The sequence below is a fragment of the Sturnira hondurensis genome, unplaced genomic scaffold, assembly GCF_014824575.4.
Source record: "Sturnira hondurensis isolate 20B ecotype Veracruz unplaced genomic scaffold, ASM1482457v3 Scaffold0015793, whole genome shotgun sequence".
NCBI lineage: Eukaryota > Metazoa > Chordata > Mammalia > Chiroptera > Phyllostomidae > Sturnira > Sturnira hondurensis.
The window spans coordinates 3181396-3198124 of record NW_028088424.1 but is presented as its reverse complement, the minus strand read 5'-3'; the positions used below and the strand labels follow the sequence as shown (position 1 = coordinate 3198124).

At 40.1% G+C, this 16729-nt stretch overlaps 1 pseudogene; it reads left to right on the top strand.

Annotated features, from left to right (window-relative positions):
* The first annotated feature begins 1341 nt into the window (after positions 1-1341).
* Positions 1342-2953, top strand: LOC119000572 (60S ribosomal protein L35a-like; annotated as a pseudogene).
* The last annotated feature ends 13776 nt before the right edge of the window (positions 2954-16729 follow it).

The following is a 16729-nucleotide window of genomic DNA, read 5'->3' as shown; positions in this document are numbered from 1 at the left end:
GATTTTGTGTTTGTCTTTAACCATTACCATTTTAATTATGATGTGTCTTGGTGTTAGCTTCTTTGGGTTCATCTTGTTTGGGATTCTCTGCACTTCCTGGACTTGTATGTATATTTCCTTCCAGGAATCTATATCTTTGACATTCAATCTAGGTAGTTCCAATATTCAGGTAGATCTAGTAATCATTGATCCATACTGTCACAAATCATTATCTCATTTATCTTGTGAATGAAACAATATTTTTATCTATATTTTATAGTTGAGAAAACTATAATCCAAAAGAGTTGTGATGTGTCCAATGTCACTAACTTTTAAACAGAATAGATGGGATTATAATCCACATTTCTGGGTTCTGGTCAAAATGACAGAGGAGGTAAATGTGCTTGTCTTTTCCCATGACCACATCAAAAGTTCCACTAAATTATAGAATGATCCACCTGAGAACTATCTGAAGACCAACTAAACAGAAGTCCTGTAACTAAGGATACAAAGAAGCAGCCATGTCAAGAGTGGTAGGAGAGTCAGAGATACTAAATGAGCTGGTCCCACACCCATTTTTGGCAGATAAAAATCAGGAGGGATATCTCAGCTGCAGAGGTTACCCATGAGGAGAAGGAGGGCCAGCCCCATACCAGGCCCCCAGCATGAGGCACCAATGCTAGAAAGAGGAGCCTCTGGCCCCATGACACCTGGCCGTGAAAATTGGCAAGGATTTTGTCTGTTCAGGTAAGAGGGAATGCTACTAGGAACACAGGCATCCTCTTAAAAGTCCCATGCACAGACCCACCTGCTCACAGGAACTCACTCTGGGCTACAGAGAAGGGCTAGCAGCTTGTGGGCTCCAGAGACATACAGGGAAAAACTTAATCATGTGGTTTCAAGGCAAGGGCTGGAAGGACAGTTGCCATTGTTCCTGTGTTGAGCCTTTGTCCCACAAAGCCAAATGTAAATTCGTAGATCCTGGTGAACACCACTCACCCCACCCTAACAACTTCTTGAGATAACACCCTACCTAACTCATGCACTACCAGAGACTCTTTCAGCAGCAAGCAACCAGCCACAGACCATACTGCCGACTCTCTTGAAAACTCTCAAAGGTCCACAGGTCCTGCAGGTGGTGACTGGTACCAGCGTCCCTTTTGCCTTCTGATGAAAGGCCCAATCTGAATCTGCATTAACTTAGTGAACAATACTTGCATCACTCTGGTGACTCCTTATGACCCCACTTCACTTAACTCATGAACTGCCTGAGTTAAGTGGCTGAGTCTTATAGGTAGCCAGCAGGTGGTAGCAGGCCTCAGGGTGCTCCGTGCCTTCTGCTGTGTGGCCCCATACCCAGTAATGGTGGCTGCCAGCGTCAGTGTGCATTATGGACTGTACCTTGTACCTTCAGGCCCAGCACAGGCAGCTATAAACCACAAATTGCTTGGTAGTGCCTACCAGGTAGTGCCTAATCAGGTTTGGGCTGGTCACAGGCAGTGGCTGACCTTGACCTGCACTGGAGTCCCTCTCAGAGGCTCCAGACCAAACAAACTAAGTGGCCAGCTTGAGGCAATAACAGAGAGACACCCTATTAGTTCTACAAGAAGCACACCCAAAGGATAGTCTCAGCAAGTACCAGAGCCCACTGGGGCAATACCCAATCCATGGGTCAACACCTAAAGAGCAGCTCATGCACTGTTGTTGTGGCCAATCCTCACAGTGAGCCAGTCTGAGGATCAACCCATCCCACTGATGTGCAACAGCAATCAAGTCTCAACTATGACAGGAGGGCACACAAAACCTACACGACAATGCTGGAGCACCCAGGGCAGGTGGCCAGGGAGATGGCACCACTGGACACTGCAGGTCACCTACTATATAAGGCCACCCTGCAAAGGCTGGGAGATGAAGCAGATCTGACAGACACATAGAAGCCAAAATGAGGAGACAGAGAAACATGCCCCAAGTAAAAAGAACAGGAGAAAACTCCAGAAAAACACAAGTAATTAAATGGTGGCAAGCAATTGCCTAGATATTTTCAAAACACTGGTTATAACAATGCTCAATGAACTTAGGAAAAGAGTAGAAGAACTTAGTGAGAATGTCAATAAAGAGAGAAGAAGCATAGGAAAGGAAATAGAAAAAAGGAACTAGTCAGAAATATAGAATACAATACCTGAAATAAAGAAAAAACTAAAAGGAATCAACATCAGATTAGATGAAGCAGAAAACTGAATCAGCAACTTTGGAGACGAGGTAGCAGAAAATACCCAATCAGAACAGCAAAAAGAAAAATAAATTAGATGAGGATATTTTAAGGAACCTCTGAGACAACATGAAACATAACAACATTTGCATCGTAGGGATGACAGAAAGAGAAGACAGAGAGCGTAAGGGATGGAGAATCTATCTGAAGAAATAATGATAAAAACTTTCCTAATCTAGCCAAGGAAATACACACACAAGACCAGGGAGTGCAGAGAATCTGAAACAAGATGAACCCAAAGAGGACCACACCAAGACACATCATAATTAAAATGTCAAAGGTTAAAGATAATAAAGAGACTCTTGCTCACTCTTCTTTTTTGCCATCTTGAAGCCTGTAGAGCCTGCCAGGATCAGGACTTCTGCAACAACAAATATCTGGAAGGCTGTGGTCCAAGGCCAGTTTTGCTGGCTATAAATGGAGTCTCTAGAACCAGAGGGAGCACACAGCTCTTCTTAAAATTGAAGGTGTTTATGCTCGAGATGAAACTGAAGTCTATCCAGGTAAGAGATGTGCTTATGTGTACAAAGCAAAGAACAACACAGTGACTCCTGGTAGTAAACCAAACAAAACCAGAGTCATCTGGGAAAGGTAACTCATGCTCATGGAAACAGTGGCATGGTTCATGCTAAATTCTGAAGCAACCTCCCAACTAAGGCCACTGGACACAGAATCTGTGTAGTGCTGTAGCCCTTGAGGATTTAAATTTATTGATAAATAGCAACCCTGACTGTGTGGCTTGGTTGGGGGTCCTCTGGCAAAGTGAAGGATTCTGGGTTGGGGAAAACGGTTGGGTTGCAGGTTCAGTCCCTGGTCAAGATGCAAAGAGGAGCCAACTGATGAATATTTCTCTTACACTTCAATGATTCTCATCTTTTTTCTCCCTCTCTCCCCTCTCAAGTAAACAAAATCTATTATAAAGAGTAAATTTTTTTTTTAAAGAGACTCTTTAGAGCAGCAAGAGAAAAGCAATTAATCACCTACAAGGGAGCACCCATAAGGCTGTCAGTTGATTTCTCAACAAAAATTATACAGGCCAGAAGGGATTGGCACAAAATACTCAAAATGATCAAAAGCAAGAATCTACAACAAAGATTACTCTACTCTGCAAGGCTATCTTTTAAAATTGAAGGACAGATAAAGAGCTTCCCAGACAAGAAAAATCTGAAGGAGTTCACTACCATAAAACAAGCATCACAAAAAATGTTAAAGAAGGCAAGAAAAGATCGTAAGTATAAATAATAAAATAGTAATAACTATGTACCTATCAATAATCAGTTTAAACGTAAATTAATTAAATGCTCCAATCAAAAGGCATAGGGTGGAATGGAATAGAAAACACCCATACATATGCTTCCTATAAGAGGCTCACTTCAGACTGAAAGATGCACACATGCTAGAAGTAAAGGGATGGAAAAAGATATTTCCTGCAAACTGAAAAAAAGCTAGGGTAGCATACTTATGTCAGACAAAATAGACTTTCAAACAATGGTTATATCAAGAGACAAAGAAGGACATTTTACAATGATAAAGGCATAAATCCAATAAGAGAATATAACCCTTGTGAACATTTATGTGACCAACACAAGAGCAAATATTGATGGACATAAAGAGAAAGAGAGAGAGAGAGAATAATAGTCATAGTAGGGGACTTTAACACCTCATTGTCATCTTAGGATAGATCTTCCAGACAAGAAAACAGAGGAAACTGTGGCCTTAAATGACACATTAGAGCAGATATATTTAATATGCTTAGAGTATTTTCACCCCAAGGCCACAGAATATGTATTATTTTCAAGTGTGCATGAAACATTTTCCAGGATAGACCATGTGGTAGGCTGTAAAACAGGTGTCAATAAACTTAAGATTGAAATCATTTTAATCATCTCCAACCATGATGGCATGAAACTAGAAATCAATTAAAAGAAAAATACTAAAAAAACCCCCCACAGACAAAGATATGGAGGCTAAGTAACATGCTGCTAAACAATGCAATAAATTGCAAAACAGTAAGATCAATGAAAAGCTACTTTGAAACAAATTAAAATTAAAAAAAGACCTAAAATTTATGGGACACAGAAAAAAACAGTCCTAAAAAATTTATACCTATACAGCCTGACCTCAAGAAACAAACAAACAAACAAAAACTCAAATAAACAATCTAAATGTTCATCGAAGGAATTGGAAAAAGAACAACAAATAAAGACTCAGAGCAGAAGGAAGGGATTATAAAATCAGATTGAAAGAAACAAAATAGAGTCTACAAGACAATATAAAAGATCAATGAAACCAAGAGTTCATTCTTTGAAAAGATAGGTAAAACTGATAAAACTTTAATCAGACTCATCAAGTAAAAGAGAGAGCATCCAAATAAATGTAATCAGAAGTGAAAGAGAAGTGACAACTGACACACAGATGATAAAGAATTATAAGAAAATACTATGAACAACTTTATGCTGACAAATTGGACAGTCTGGAAGAAATAAATAATTTCTAGAAACCTATTATCTTCCAAGACAGAATCTAAGAAGAAACAAAATCTGAACAGACTGATTACTACCAACGAAATTGAATCAGTAATCAAAAAGCTCCCAACAAACAAAAGCACTGGACCAGATGGCTTCACAGGTGAATTTTACTAAACATTCAAAGAAAAACTAACACCTGTCTCTCAAACTATTCTAGAAAATCCAAGAGAAGGGGAGGCTCCCCAGATCATTCTATGTGGCCAGTATTACCCTGTCCACATACACATTATTAGAAAACCAAAAATTGTAGGGCAATATCTCTGATGGACACAAATGCAAAAACCTCAACAAAACACTAGCATATCAAATTTAATAACACATCAAAAAGACCATACAGCACATTCAAGTGGAATTTATTCTTGGGATACAAGACTGTTTCAATATCTACAACCAATTAAGGTGATATTCCACATAAGCAAAACAAAGGGTAAAAATTATATGATTATATCAATAGATGCAGAAAATCATTTGACAAAATACAGTATCCATTCATGATGAAGACACTCAGCAAAGTGGGAATAGAGGTAACATATCTCAACATGATAAAGGCCATATGTGACCAACTCACAGCTAACATCATACCCAGTGGGGATAAGCTAAGAGCTTTTCCTTATGATCAGAAACAAGACAAGGATGTCTACTTTCCCCACTTTTATTCAACATAATATTGGAAGTCCTAGCCATAGCAATCAGACACGATTAAGAAATATATGCATTTAAATTGAAAAGGAAGAAGTAAAACTATTATTATATAAAGATGACATATTCTATATGAAGAGAGCAACAAAATTTCCACCAAAAAATTTCTAGAACTTATAAATGAATTCAGTAAAGTAGCAGGACACAAAATTAATATTTTGGAAATTGGCTGCATATTTCAAAACCAACAACAAACTATCAGAGACAGAAATTAAGACAACAACCACATTTGCAATTGCATCAAAAAATTTTGCAGGCATATATTGGCAAACCACATCCAGCAATACCTTAAAAAAATCATATACCCTGATCAAGTGGAATTCATCCCAGGGATGCAAGGATGGTACAATATTCACAAATCAATAAACATAATACACCACATAAATGAAACAAAAGACAAAAATCACACAATCATGTCATTAGACACGGAAAAAGCATTTGATAAGGTACAGCACCCATTTATGGTAAATACACTCAGCAAAGTGGGAATACAGAGAGCATTCCTCAACATAATAAAGGCCATATATGAGAGACCTACAGCCAACATCATACTCAATGGACAAAAACCGAGAGCCTTCCCACTAAGATGAGGAACAAGACAAGGATGCCCACTTTCACCACTCCTATTCAACATAGTACTGGAAGTCCTAGCCACAGCAATCAGACAATAAAAAGAAAAGGCATCCAAACTGGAAGGGAGGAAGTAAAACTGTCATTGTTTGCAGATGACATAGCAGTGTACATAAAAAATACTATAGACTCCACCAAAAAACTATTCAACCTAATAAATGAATTTGGCAAAACAGCAGGATACAAAGTCAATACTCAGAAATCAAAGGTATTTTGGTACACCAACAATGAAATATCAGAAACAGAAATCAGAAAAAAGTCCCATTTGATACAGCAACAAGAAAAAGTACCTAGGAATAAACCTAACCAAGGAGGTAAAAGATCTGTACTCAGAAAACTATACAACACTGAAGAAAGAAATTAAGGAAGACACAAATAAATGGAAGCATGTATCATGCTCATGGATTGCAAGAATTAACATCATCAAAATGGCCATACTACCTAAAGCAATTTATAAATTTTTTTAAAAATATATTTTATTGATTATACCATTACAGTTGTTCTATTCCCCCTTCATTCCCCTCCACCCGCACACTCCCTACCCCACCATTCTCCCCCCCTCCTTAGTTTATAACCACGTGTCTCAAGTTCTTTAGATTCTATATTTCCCCCACTATTTTTGCCCTCCCCCCTATCTATTTTCTACCTACCATCTACGCTATTTTCTGTACCTTCTCCCCCCTTCTCCTCCTCCCACTCCCCTGTTACTAACCCTCCATGTGTTCTTCATTTCTATGGTTCCACTCCTGATCTAGCTGTCCTCTTGGTTTTCTTTTGTTTTAGGTGTGGTTGTTAATAGCTGTGTGTTTGCTGTCCTTTCACTGTTCGTAGTTTTCATCTTCTTTTTCTTATATAAGTCCCTTTAGCATTTCATATAATAAGGGCTTGGTGATGATGAACTCCTTGAACTTGACCTTATCTGAGAAGCACTTTATCTGTCCTTCCATTCTAAATGAAAGTTTTGCTGGATAAAGCAATCTTGGCTGTAGGTCTTTGGATTTCATGACTTGGAATACTTCTTTCCAGCCCCTTCTTGCCTGTAAGGTCTCTTTTGAGAAATCCGCTGACAGTCTGATGGGTACTCCTTTGTAGGTGACTGTCCCCTTATCCCTTGCTGCTTCTAGGATTCTCTCCTTCATTTTAGTCTTGGCTAATGTAATTATGATGTGCCTTGGTGTGTTCCTTCTTGGGTCCAACTTCTTTGGGACTCTCTGAGCTTCCTGGATTTCCTGGAAGTCTATTTCCTTTGCCAGACTGGGGAAGTTCTCCTTTATTATTTGTTCAAATAAGTTTTCCACTCGTGGCTGTTTCTTTCCCCCTTCTGGTACCCCTATAATCCGGATGTTGGAACGTTTAAAGATGTCCTGGAGGTTCCTAAGCCTCTCCTCATTTTTTTGAATTCTCATTTCTTCATTCCTTTCTGGTTGGATGTTTTGTTCTTCCTTCTGGTCCATTCCATTGATTTGAGTCCCAGTTTCCTTTCCATCGCTATTGGTTTCCTGGACATCTCCCTTCATTTCAATTAGTTTAGCCTTCATATGTTCCTCTAATTTGTGACTATAATCAACCAGTTCTGTGAGCATCCTGATAAACAGTGTCTTGAATTGTGCTTCTGAGAGGCTAGCAATTTCTCGGTCGCTTAGAGTTATTGGCTCTGGGACTTTGAATTCTTCTTGCACCATTTTTTGGGCTGTTCGTGCCTGTTACGTAGCAGGATTGGAGCCCTAGGTGTTCACCAGAGCAGGGCAACTCAGTTGCTGGGTTGTGGCGCTGTATGTGGGGGCAGGGTCAAAGAGGAGCAATGGCGTCCCGTCTGCCGCCTCCCGCCTCGGCCCCCACAGGTGCGGCAGCTGCCAGTGTCACTGGGGCCCGCGCATTTCATCCCACTGCACACGAGTGTGCCACCACCATCAGCCCTCGCCCCCTGGGGCCTGCGTGGTCCGTCTCACTGTGTGTGAATGTGCGACCGCGGTCAGTCTGCCCCACACCCTGACTGGGTCCGGGCCACTTGCGTGCCTAGGTCAGGGGATCTGTCCTGCCGGACCCTGCTCTGCTGCTGGCTCCACCCCTCTTACCATCCCAGTTGAATGGTTAGTTGTTTGGACTTCCGTATAATTCAATTTTCTGTTCTTTGGCTGTGTCTTTGTTCTCCAAACCTTTGTTGTATTCAAACTTGGTTGTGGGAGAAGGCATAGTGTTTCCACCTATGCCTCCATCTTGGTGGAAGTCCGATTTATAAATTTAATACTATTCCTATTAAAGTACCAATGACATATTTCACAGATATACAACAAATATTTCAGAAATTTATATGGAACCATAAATGACTCTGAAAAGCTGCAGTAATTTTGAGAAAGGAGAACAAAGCAGGAGTGATCACAAAACCTGGTATCAAACTGTATTACAAGGACACTGTAATCAAAACAGCCTGGCACTGGCATAAAAACAGGCACACAGACCAATGGAACACAATAGAGAGCCCAGAAATAAACCCAAGTCTCTACGGTCAATTAATATTTGACAAAGGGGAAAGAAGCATAAAATGGAGTAAAAATAGCCTCTTCAACAAATGGTGTTGGGAGATCTGGACAGCTACGTGAAAAAAAAAAAGAAACCTGATCACCAACTTACACCATACACCAAAATAAATTCAAGGTGGATAAAAAACTTAAATATAAGCCATGACACCATTAAAGTCCTAGAGGAGAACATAGGCAGGAAAAATCTCAGATATTTCACAAGCAACATTTTTATTGATATGTCCCCTAGAGCAAGGACTATAAAGGAAAGAATAAACAAATGGGATCTCATCAAAATAAAAAGCTTCTGCATGGCTAAAGAAAACAGCATTAAAATGAAAAGAGTTTTCCAACTATATGGAAAAATGTATTTTCCAATGATACCTCAGACAAGAGTTAGATCTCCAAAATATATAAAGAATTCACATGACTCCACTCCAGGAAGACAAAAAACCCAATTTAAAAATGGGCAAAAGACTTGAGCAGACATTTCTCCAAGATATATGGAGGGCCTGGAGACATATGAAAAGATATTCAGCATCACTAGCCATCAGAGAGATGCAAATTAAAACCAGAATGAGATAACACCTCACACTGGTCAGAATGGTCATCATAAACAAATCACAAAAAAACAAGTGTTGGAGAGGATGTAGAGAAAAGGGAACCCTAGTGCACTGTTTGTAGGAATGCAGAGAGGGCAGCTCCTGTCCAAAACAGTATAGAATTTCCTCAGAAGTCTAAAAGTGGAACTGCCTTTTGACCCAGCAATTCCACTGCTGGAATTATACCCTAAGAGCCCTGAAACACCAATCCAAAAGAACCTATGCACCCCAATGGCCATAGCAGCACAATTTACAATAGCTAAATGCTGGACACAACGTAGGTGCCCATCAGCAAATGAGTGGATCAAAAAACTATGGTACATTTACACAGTGGAATTCTATGCAGCAGAGGGAAAGAAGGAGCAGCATGGATGGAACTGGAGAGTATTATGCTAAGTGAAATGAGACAGGCAGTGAAGGGAAAATATCATATGATCTCACCTTTAACTGGAACCTAATCAACAAAAGAAAAAAGTTAACAAAATTTAACCAGAGACATTGAAATTAAGAACAATCTAACGATAGCCAGACGGGAAAGGGGAGGGGACAGTAGGGAGAAGAGTTTTCAGGAACTACTATAAAGGACACATGGACAAAACCAAGGGAGAGGGTGGAAGCAAGGGAGGGAAGTGGGTTTGGCTGGAGTGAGGGGGAGTCATGGGGAGAAAATGCAGACAACTGTAATTGAGCAACAATAAAACAATTTTTAAAAAATTCACAGGAATAAATTTAAACAAGGAGGTAAATGACTTGTACTTGGAATAAGACATTGAAGAACAAAGTTGAAGAAGATATGCATAAATGGAAGCATATACTGTGCTAATGGATATAAAGAATTAGCATAGTTAAAATGTGCATACTACCCAAAACAACCTATAGATTTAATGCCATTTTCATCAAAATACTAATGGCATTTTTGACAGAATTAGAACAAATAATTTTAAAATTTATATGGAACCACAAAAGAACCCAAATAGCCACAGCAATCTTGAGGAAAGAAGAGCAAAGTTGGAGGTATCACGCTACCTGATATCAAACTATACTACAAGTCTACAGTAATCAAAATGATATGGCACTTGTATAAGAGCAGACATGTATATCAATGGAACAGAGTAGAGTCTAGAAATAAACCCATGCCTATATGGTCAATTAATTTATAACAAGGCATGGAAGAATATACAATAAGGTAAAGACAATCCGGTCAATAAATGGTGTTGAGGAAATTGGACTGAGACATACAAAAAAGAACTAGACTACTATTTTTTACATCATTTGCAAGAATAAACTCGAAATGAATTAAAGCCTTAAATGTAAGACCTGAAAACATAAAACTCTTAGAAGAAAACATGGGCAGTAAACTCTCCGACATAGCTCTTAGTAATACTTTTTCTTTCTATATATCCCCCTGGGCAAGGGAAACAAAAGAATAAATAAACAAATGAAACTATATCAAACTAAAAGAATTTTGCACAGCAACCAAAATCAACAAAACATAGACAATCTAGTTTTTTGAAGAAGTTATTCACCAATGATATATCTGATAAGGGGTTAATATCCAAAATTTATAAAGAACTCATATAGCTTAACAGGACCTCCCCCACTAAAATCCAATGAAAAAATGGGCTGCGGACCTAAATAGACATTTTCCAAAGGGGAAATACAGATGGCCAATAGATACATTCACAGATGCTCAAGGTCACTAATTACATAAGAAATGCTATTTAAAACCTTACACCTGTCAGAATGGCTATCATAAAAAAATCAACAAGCAACAGAGTTGGTTAGGATGTGGAAAAAAGGAAATGATTGTTGGTGGAATTTCTAATCAGTGTAGCCACTATGAAAAGCAGTATGAAATTTCCTCGAAAATAAAAATAGACCTACCTTATCACCCAGCAGTTCCACTTCTGGGTATTTATTTAAAAAATATGAAACACTAATTTGAAAAAAATTCACTCCAATGTTCATTGCAGTATTATTTACAATAGCCAAAATATAGAACCCAAGTACTCATCAGTAGACGATTAGATTAAGAAGTGGTACATATATTCAATGGAATATTATGCAGCCATAAAGAAGAATGACATCTGGACTTCCGGCCAAGATGGAAGTGTAGGTAGGTATACTGTACCTCCTCCCACAACCAAAAGAAGGACAACAACAAATTTAAAAACATAAAACAACCAGCACTACCAGAAAATTGAACTGCATGGAAGTCTGACAACCAAGGGGTTAAAGAAGAAACATTCATCCAGACTGGTAGGAAGGACAGAGATGGGCAGCGTGGGCAGAGAGGACTCACGAAAAGGTGGTGGCTGGAGGACTGGGGCTGGTGAGGGCAGCTGGTGGTGGACCAGGCAGTTCCACATTTGTGTGTAGATAAATCAGAAGGAACAACTGGTGAGTGAGACAAGCTGGGCAGTCCAGGGTTCCAGTGTGGAGAAATAAAGCCTCAAAACCTATGACTGAAAAAATCTGTGAGGGTTGTGGTGGCAGGAGAAACTCCCAGCCTGACAGGAGAGTTTGTTGGAGAGACTCACAGAGTCCTAGAACATATACAAATCCACCCACCTAGTATTCAGCATCAGAAGGGCCCAATTTACTTGTGGGTAACAGAGGAAGAGACTGGAAGTGTATTGAGAGCTGAGCAAGCAGCATTGTTCCCTCTTGGACTCTTCCCCCACATATAACATGACAATGCAGTGATGTGGGTTGCCCCACCCTGGCGAATACTTAAGGCTCTGTTCCTTACTACATAACAGGTGTGCTAAAACAAAAAAACATGACCCAAATAAAAGAACAGAGCAACACTCAAGAAAAAATACAACTAAACAATGAAGAGATAGCCAACCTGTCAGATGCAGAGTTCAAAACACTGATAACCAGGATGTGCACAGATTGATTGAACTCAGTAACAAAATAAAGGAAGAAATGAAGGCTATGCAAAGTGAAATAAAGAAAAATGTACAGGGAACCAACAATGAAGGGAAGGAAACCAGGACTCAAATCAATGATTTGGAGCAGAAGGAAGCAATAAACATTCAACCACAAAGAATGAAGAAATAAGAATTCAAAAAAATGAGGAGAGGCTGAGAAAGCTCTGGAAAAACTTTAGATGCTCCAACTCCAAATCATAGGGGTCCAGAAGGAGAAGAGGAAGAGCAAGAAATTGATAACTTATTTGAAAAAATAATGGACAACTTCCTTAATCTGGCTAAGGAAATAGACTTCCAGGAAGTCCAGGGAGCTCAGAGAGTCCCAAAGAAGTTGGACACAAGGAAGCACACACCAAGGCACATCATAATTACATTACCCAAGAGTAAAGGTAAGGAGAGAATCTTAAAAGCAGCAAGAGAAATGGAGACAGTTACCTACAAAGGAGTTCCCATCAGACTGTCAGCTGATTTCTCAAAAGAACCCTTACAGGCAAGATGGGGCTGGAAAGAAGTATTCAAAGTCATGAAAGGCGAGGAACTACATCCAAGATTCTCAATCCAGCAAAGCTATCATTTAGAATGGAAGGGCAGATGAAGTACTTCCCAGATAAGGTCAAGTTAAAGGAGTTTATCATCACCAAGCCATTATTATATGAAGTGTTAAGGGGATCTATTTAAGAAAAAGATTATCAAAACACAACTATCAACTACTGAACCTAAAAGAAAAACAAACTAAGCAAACAACCAGAACAGGAACAGAATCACAAAAATGGAGATGACATGGAGGGTTATCAGCAGGGAGGCACAAGGGGAGAATGGGGTAAAAGGTAAAAGGGATAAGAAGAATAATTTGTAGGTAGAAAATAGACAGGGAGAGGTTATGAATAGTATAAGAAACGTAGAAGTCAAAGAACTTATATGTGTGACCCATGAACATGAACTAAGGGAGGTGAGGAATGCTAGTGGGAGAGGGGATACAGGGTAGTGGGGGGAAAGGACAACTGTAAAAGAATGTTTTATTGTCAATGTTTTATTGATAGCACAATCAATAAAACATTTTTTTAAGAAGAATGNAAGGGATAAGAAGAATAATTTGTAGGTAGAAAATAGACAGGGAGAGGTTATGAATAGTATAAGAAACGTAGAAGTCAAAGAACTTATATGTGTGACCCATGAACATGAACTAAGGGAGGTGAGGAATGCTAGTGGGAGAGGGGATACAGGGTAGTGGGGGGAAAGGACAACTGTAATAGCACAATCAATAAAACATTTTTTTAAGAAGAATGACATCTTACCAGTGTGACAACATGGATGGACCTAGGGGGTAGTAGGCTAAGTGAAATAAGTCACACCATGAAAGGCAAATACCATAGGATTTCACCTATATGTGAAATCTAAAGAACAAAACAAATGAACAAAACAGAAACAGACACATGCTTACCTCAGTGGTTTGGCACAGCATCAGCCTGTCTGGTAACTCAGCCAAGGACTCTCAGGGTGCATGTACTCTATTCCCTTTTAGGGCAGAAACGTCTCTGGAGTTCTGTTTACTCAGTCTTTTGGGGACACTGGGTACCAGGAACAGGCCTCAGACACAGAGGAAAGCATCTCTGGCAGCTGACGTGCTAAGGCTTGGATATAGTTCCTCAACCAATCACAAGCACAAGGCGGAGGGCAGTGCTCGATGTGCCCGGAAATAAAAAGAACATAAAGAAGATTCCATTCCTGAATGTAGATTGTGCAGTGCTTGATTGTGAGGATGGCATATTTATGAATAAAAAGCTCCTCCACGTCAAGGAAGTCACTGCCAGCTCATGTTTCCAAGCATGAATGGTGAAAAGACAGTCTCTACTTCCCTCCTATCTTCTTTTCGTAGTTAAATGCATGAGGAGATACAGGACTGTCTAAGCCCCTGCTTGCTGGGACACAGTGAAAATAAGCAAAGTAATTACATTTCAGGTGAATCTCCATGACATTTGGGTGAGGCCATTAATGTAGAAATGGAATAAATAGAAGCAGGATTACAGGGCTGCTATTTTTATTTAAATATTTACTTAACATTTGAGTGGCAAGATGGCCAAGGAGTAGGAGAGTTTATCTCACACTGGTTCTGGTCTCCCAGAACCAAGCTGAAAATAAAAAAGGGAATAGCCCTCTGAAATAAACAACTACCTGAGACAACTACCTGAGAAGGAGATTCTTAACCAAGGATCATCAGAAACTACCTTGTGACTGGTAGAAAGGGCAGGGATATGAAAGGGGCCAGCACCACTTTCACGGGCAGCGGCCAAGGTGGCTGCTTCCCTGAGGGGGCTTCCCCCAGAGCGGAGTGAGGCCTGGACGCCAGACCAGGCTCCCAACTCAGAGCATCCACCCAGGCATTGTTGGGATCACCCACCCATGCGGCATCTAGCAGTGAAAGGGTATGGGTTTTATTGTATTTTAATTTAACTTTATTTATTTTATGTTATTTTTTAGCCTGCTGGAGACAAAGCCACCTTTTTCCCTTCCTTTTGTTCCAAGGGGCCAATGCACTGGTTTCATGTTCTCGGCCGCTCCTCTTTGACCTGGGCATAGGGAGGGCAGTATGGTCTGCAGTTGTGAGGAGTGTGAAGTGGGAAGGTTGAGGGAGAGGCATGGGGAAGTGGCTGCTGGGTTTACAGTGCTGGGATATAACACCATACTGAAACAGCCATTTTTCTTGAGAAAAGCCAGCCCCTTCCAGGGGAAAATGCCACTTGTGGGGAAACCACTCGCCCCAACCCCTGAAAGTCTCTTAGCCCCAACCTCTGGAATATTGCTTGCCACACCCTTTGAAATCTTGCTTGCCTCAACCAGCATCTTTCTTACCATCTTCCAAACTGCATCTTATCCCCTGCTGAGAAGAGAGCAACACAGGTAGATTCAGGGGTATTAGAGACTGGCTTTAGGGCACAGCTATTCCATATACTTTCCCAGAAATCAGACTGGTGTTTCCCCCTCACAGGGGAGCCCAGGAATTCTATCATATCCCAACTCTGCATTCTGGAGGCCTCACCTGCTACACTACTAGGGGCTTCACCTTGCCGAGTTCAGGGAATTAATATGAGACAGACTCAGATCTATGAATGGCACCCACCATCTTCCCTGAAGTCTGAATTACACCTCCCACAGAAAATTCCATCTTCCCAATTCCACCAGAAGCCCTCTGAGAAACAAAGAGGGGACCAGCTGGATTAAGACTGATGGAAGGACCACAGGCAGAGGCAGGTGGAAATGACAATGCTTGCAGTCGTTAGTTGACCCACATCTGGGCCTTGTGCTGATAAAAAGCCAGAAGCACAGAGGAGCAAGGACCATCTTGAACACAGCCAAGACTGAAGGAGACAGCCACAAACTCTGGATTACTTACAGCTTTGACCAGGGTGCCTAGAGCTGGAAGGGGACAGCCTCTGAGGTGCTTATACCAGATTCAGAATCCAGAGGATATCCCGAAGGAGAAGCCAGCAGGCAAGCACTAAAATCTGCTGAAATAAATCCCACCTCAAACTTTCTCATTATTTGCATTATTTTTATCTCACATAGCTTTTTAAACAATTTTTCTTTTTCTCTAATTTGTTTCTCTTTTTTCATTATTTTTATTTCAAATCTTATATTTTACTCTTCCCTTTCTTACTTCATTTTGCCTGCTTTCTTCTATTTCTTATTTTCATTTTAAATTTTATTTTTTCCCTTCTTGCCTCTTGTTTCTATTCCTTACTCTTATTATTTCTCCTCCCTCTACCCTCTCAAAATATTTTTCTTTCTTTTAGTCATCTCATATCTTTTTTCTTTTTTATATATTCTTATTCTTTCCACCTTTATTAATCTTTGCTCATTTGTCATTGATATTGCTGTTGTGGTTGGGGGTGTTTTTGCCAGTGTGAGGGTTTTTTTCTGTGTTGTTTTGGCAGCACTGGTACAACAGCATAAAAGATGTGGTGGGGATAGATATACTCAGTCAGTCAGGCAGAGGGGTGTACCCACCAACAAACAAGCCAACAACAATCAAAACCCAAATACTACAGGAGAGACCACATAAGCTGCATAAAGGGCATCCCTAGAGCATCCAGCTCAGGGAATCAAGGTGACTGTATCACTGAGTCCCACAGGACTTCTACCACAGAAGGCCACCCCATGAATGTGGGTCATCAAAGCAGATCAATCTAATACATAGAAACAAACAAAAAAAGTCACCTAAAATATAGAGATGAAGAAACAACCCCCAATCAAAAGGTAAGGGAGGAATTCCCAGAAAAATAGCCAAATGTAATTGAGGAACTTAGTGAGGACTGCAAGAAACTTTATGGGAGCTACCAAGAACTTAGTGAAGACTACATTAGTATGAAAAAAGACATAGAGACTGTGAATAAGAACCACGTGGAGATGAAGGCTACAATATTTGAAATGAAGAATATACTAGGAAGAATTAAAAGCAGTCTAGATGAAGCAGAGGATTGATTCAGTGAGCTGGAAGGCAAGGTAGAAAAAAATACCCAGTCACAGCAACAAAATTTTAAAAAGATTAAAAAAGCGCCCTGGCTGGTGT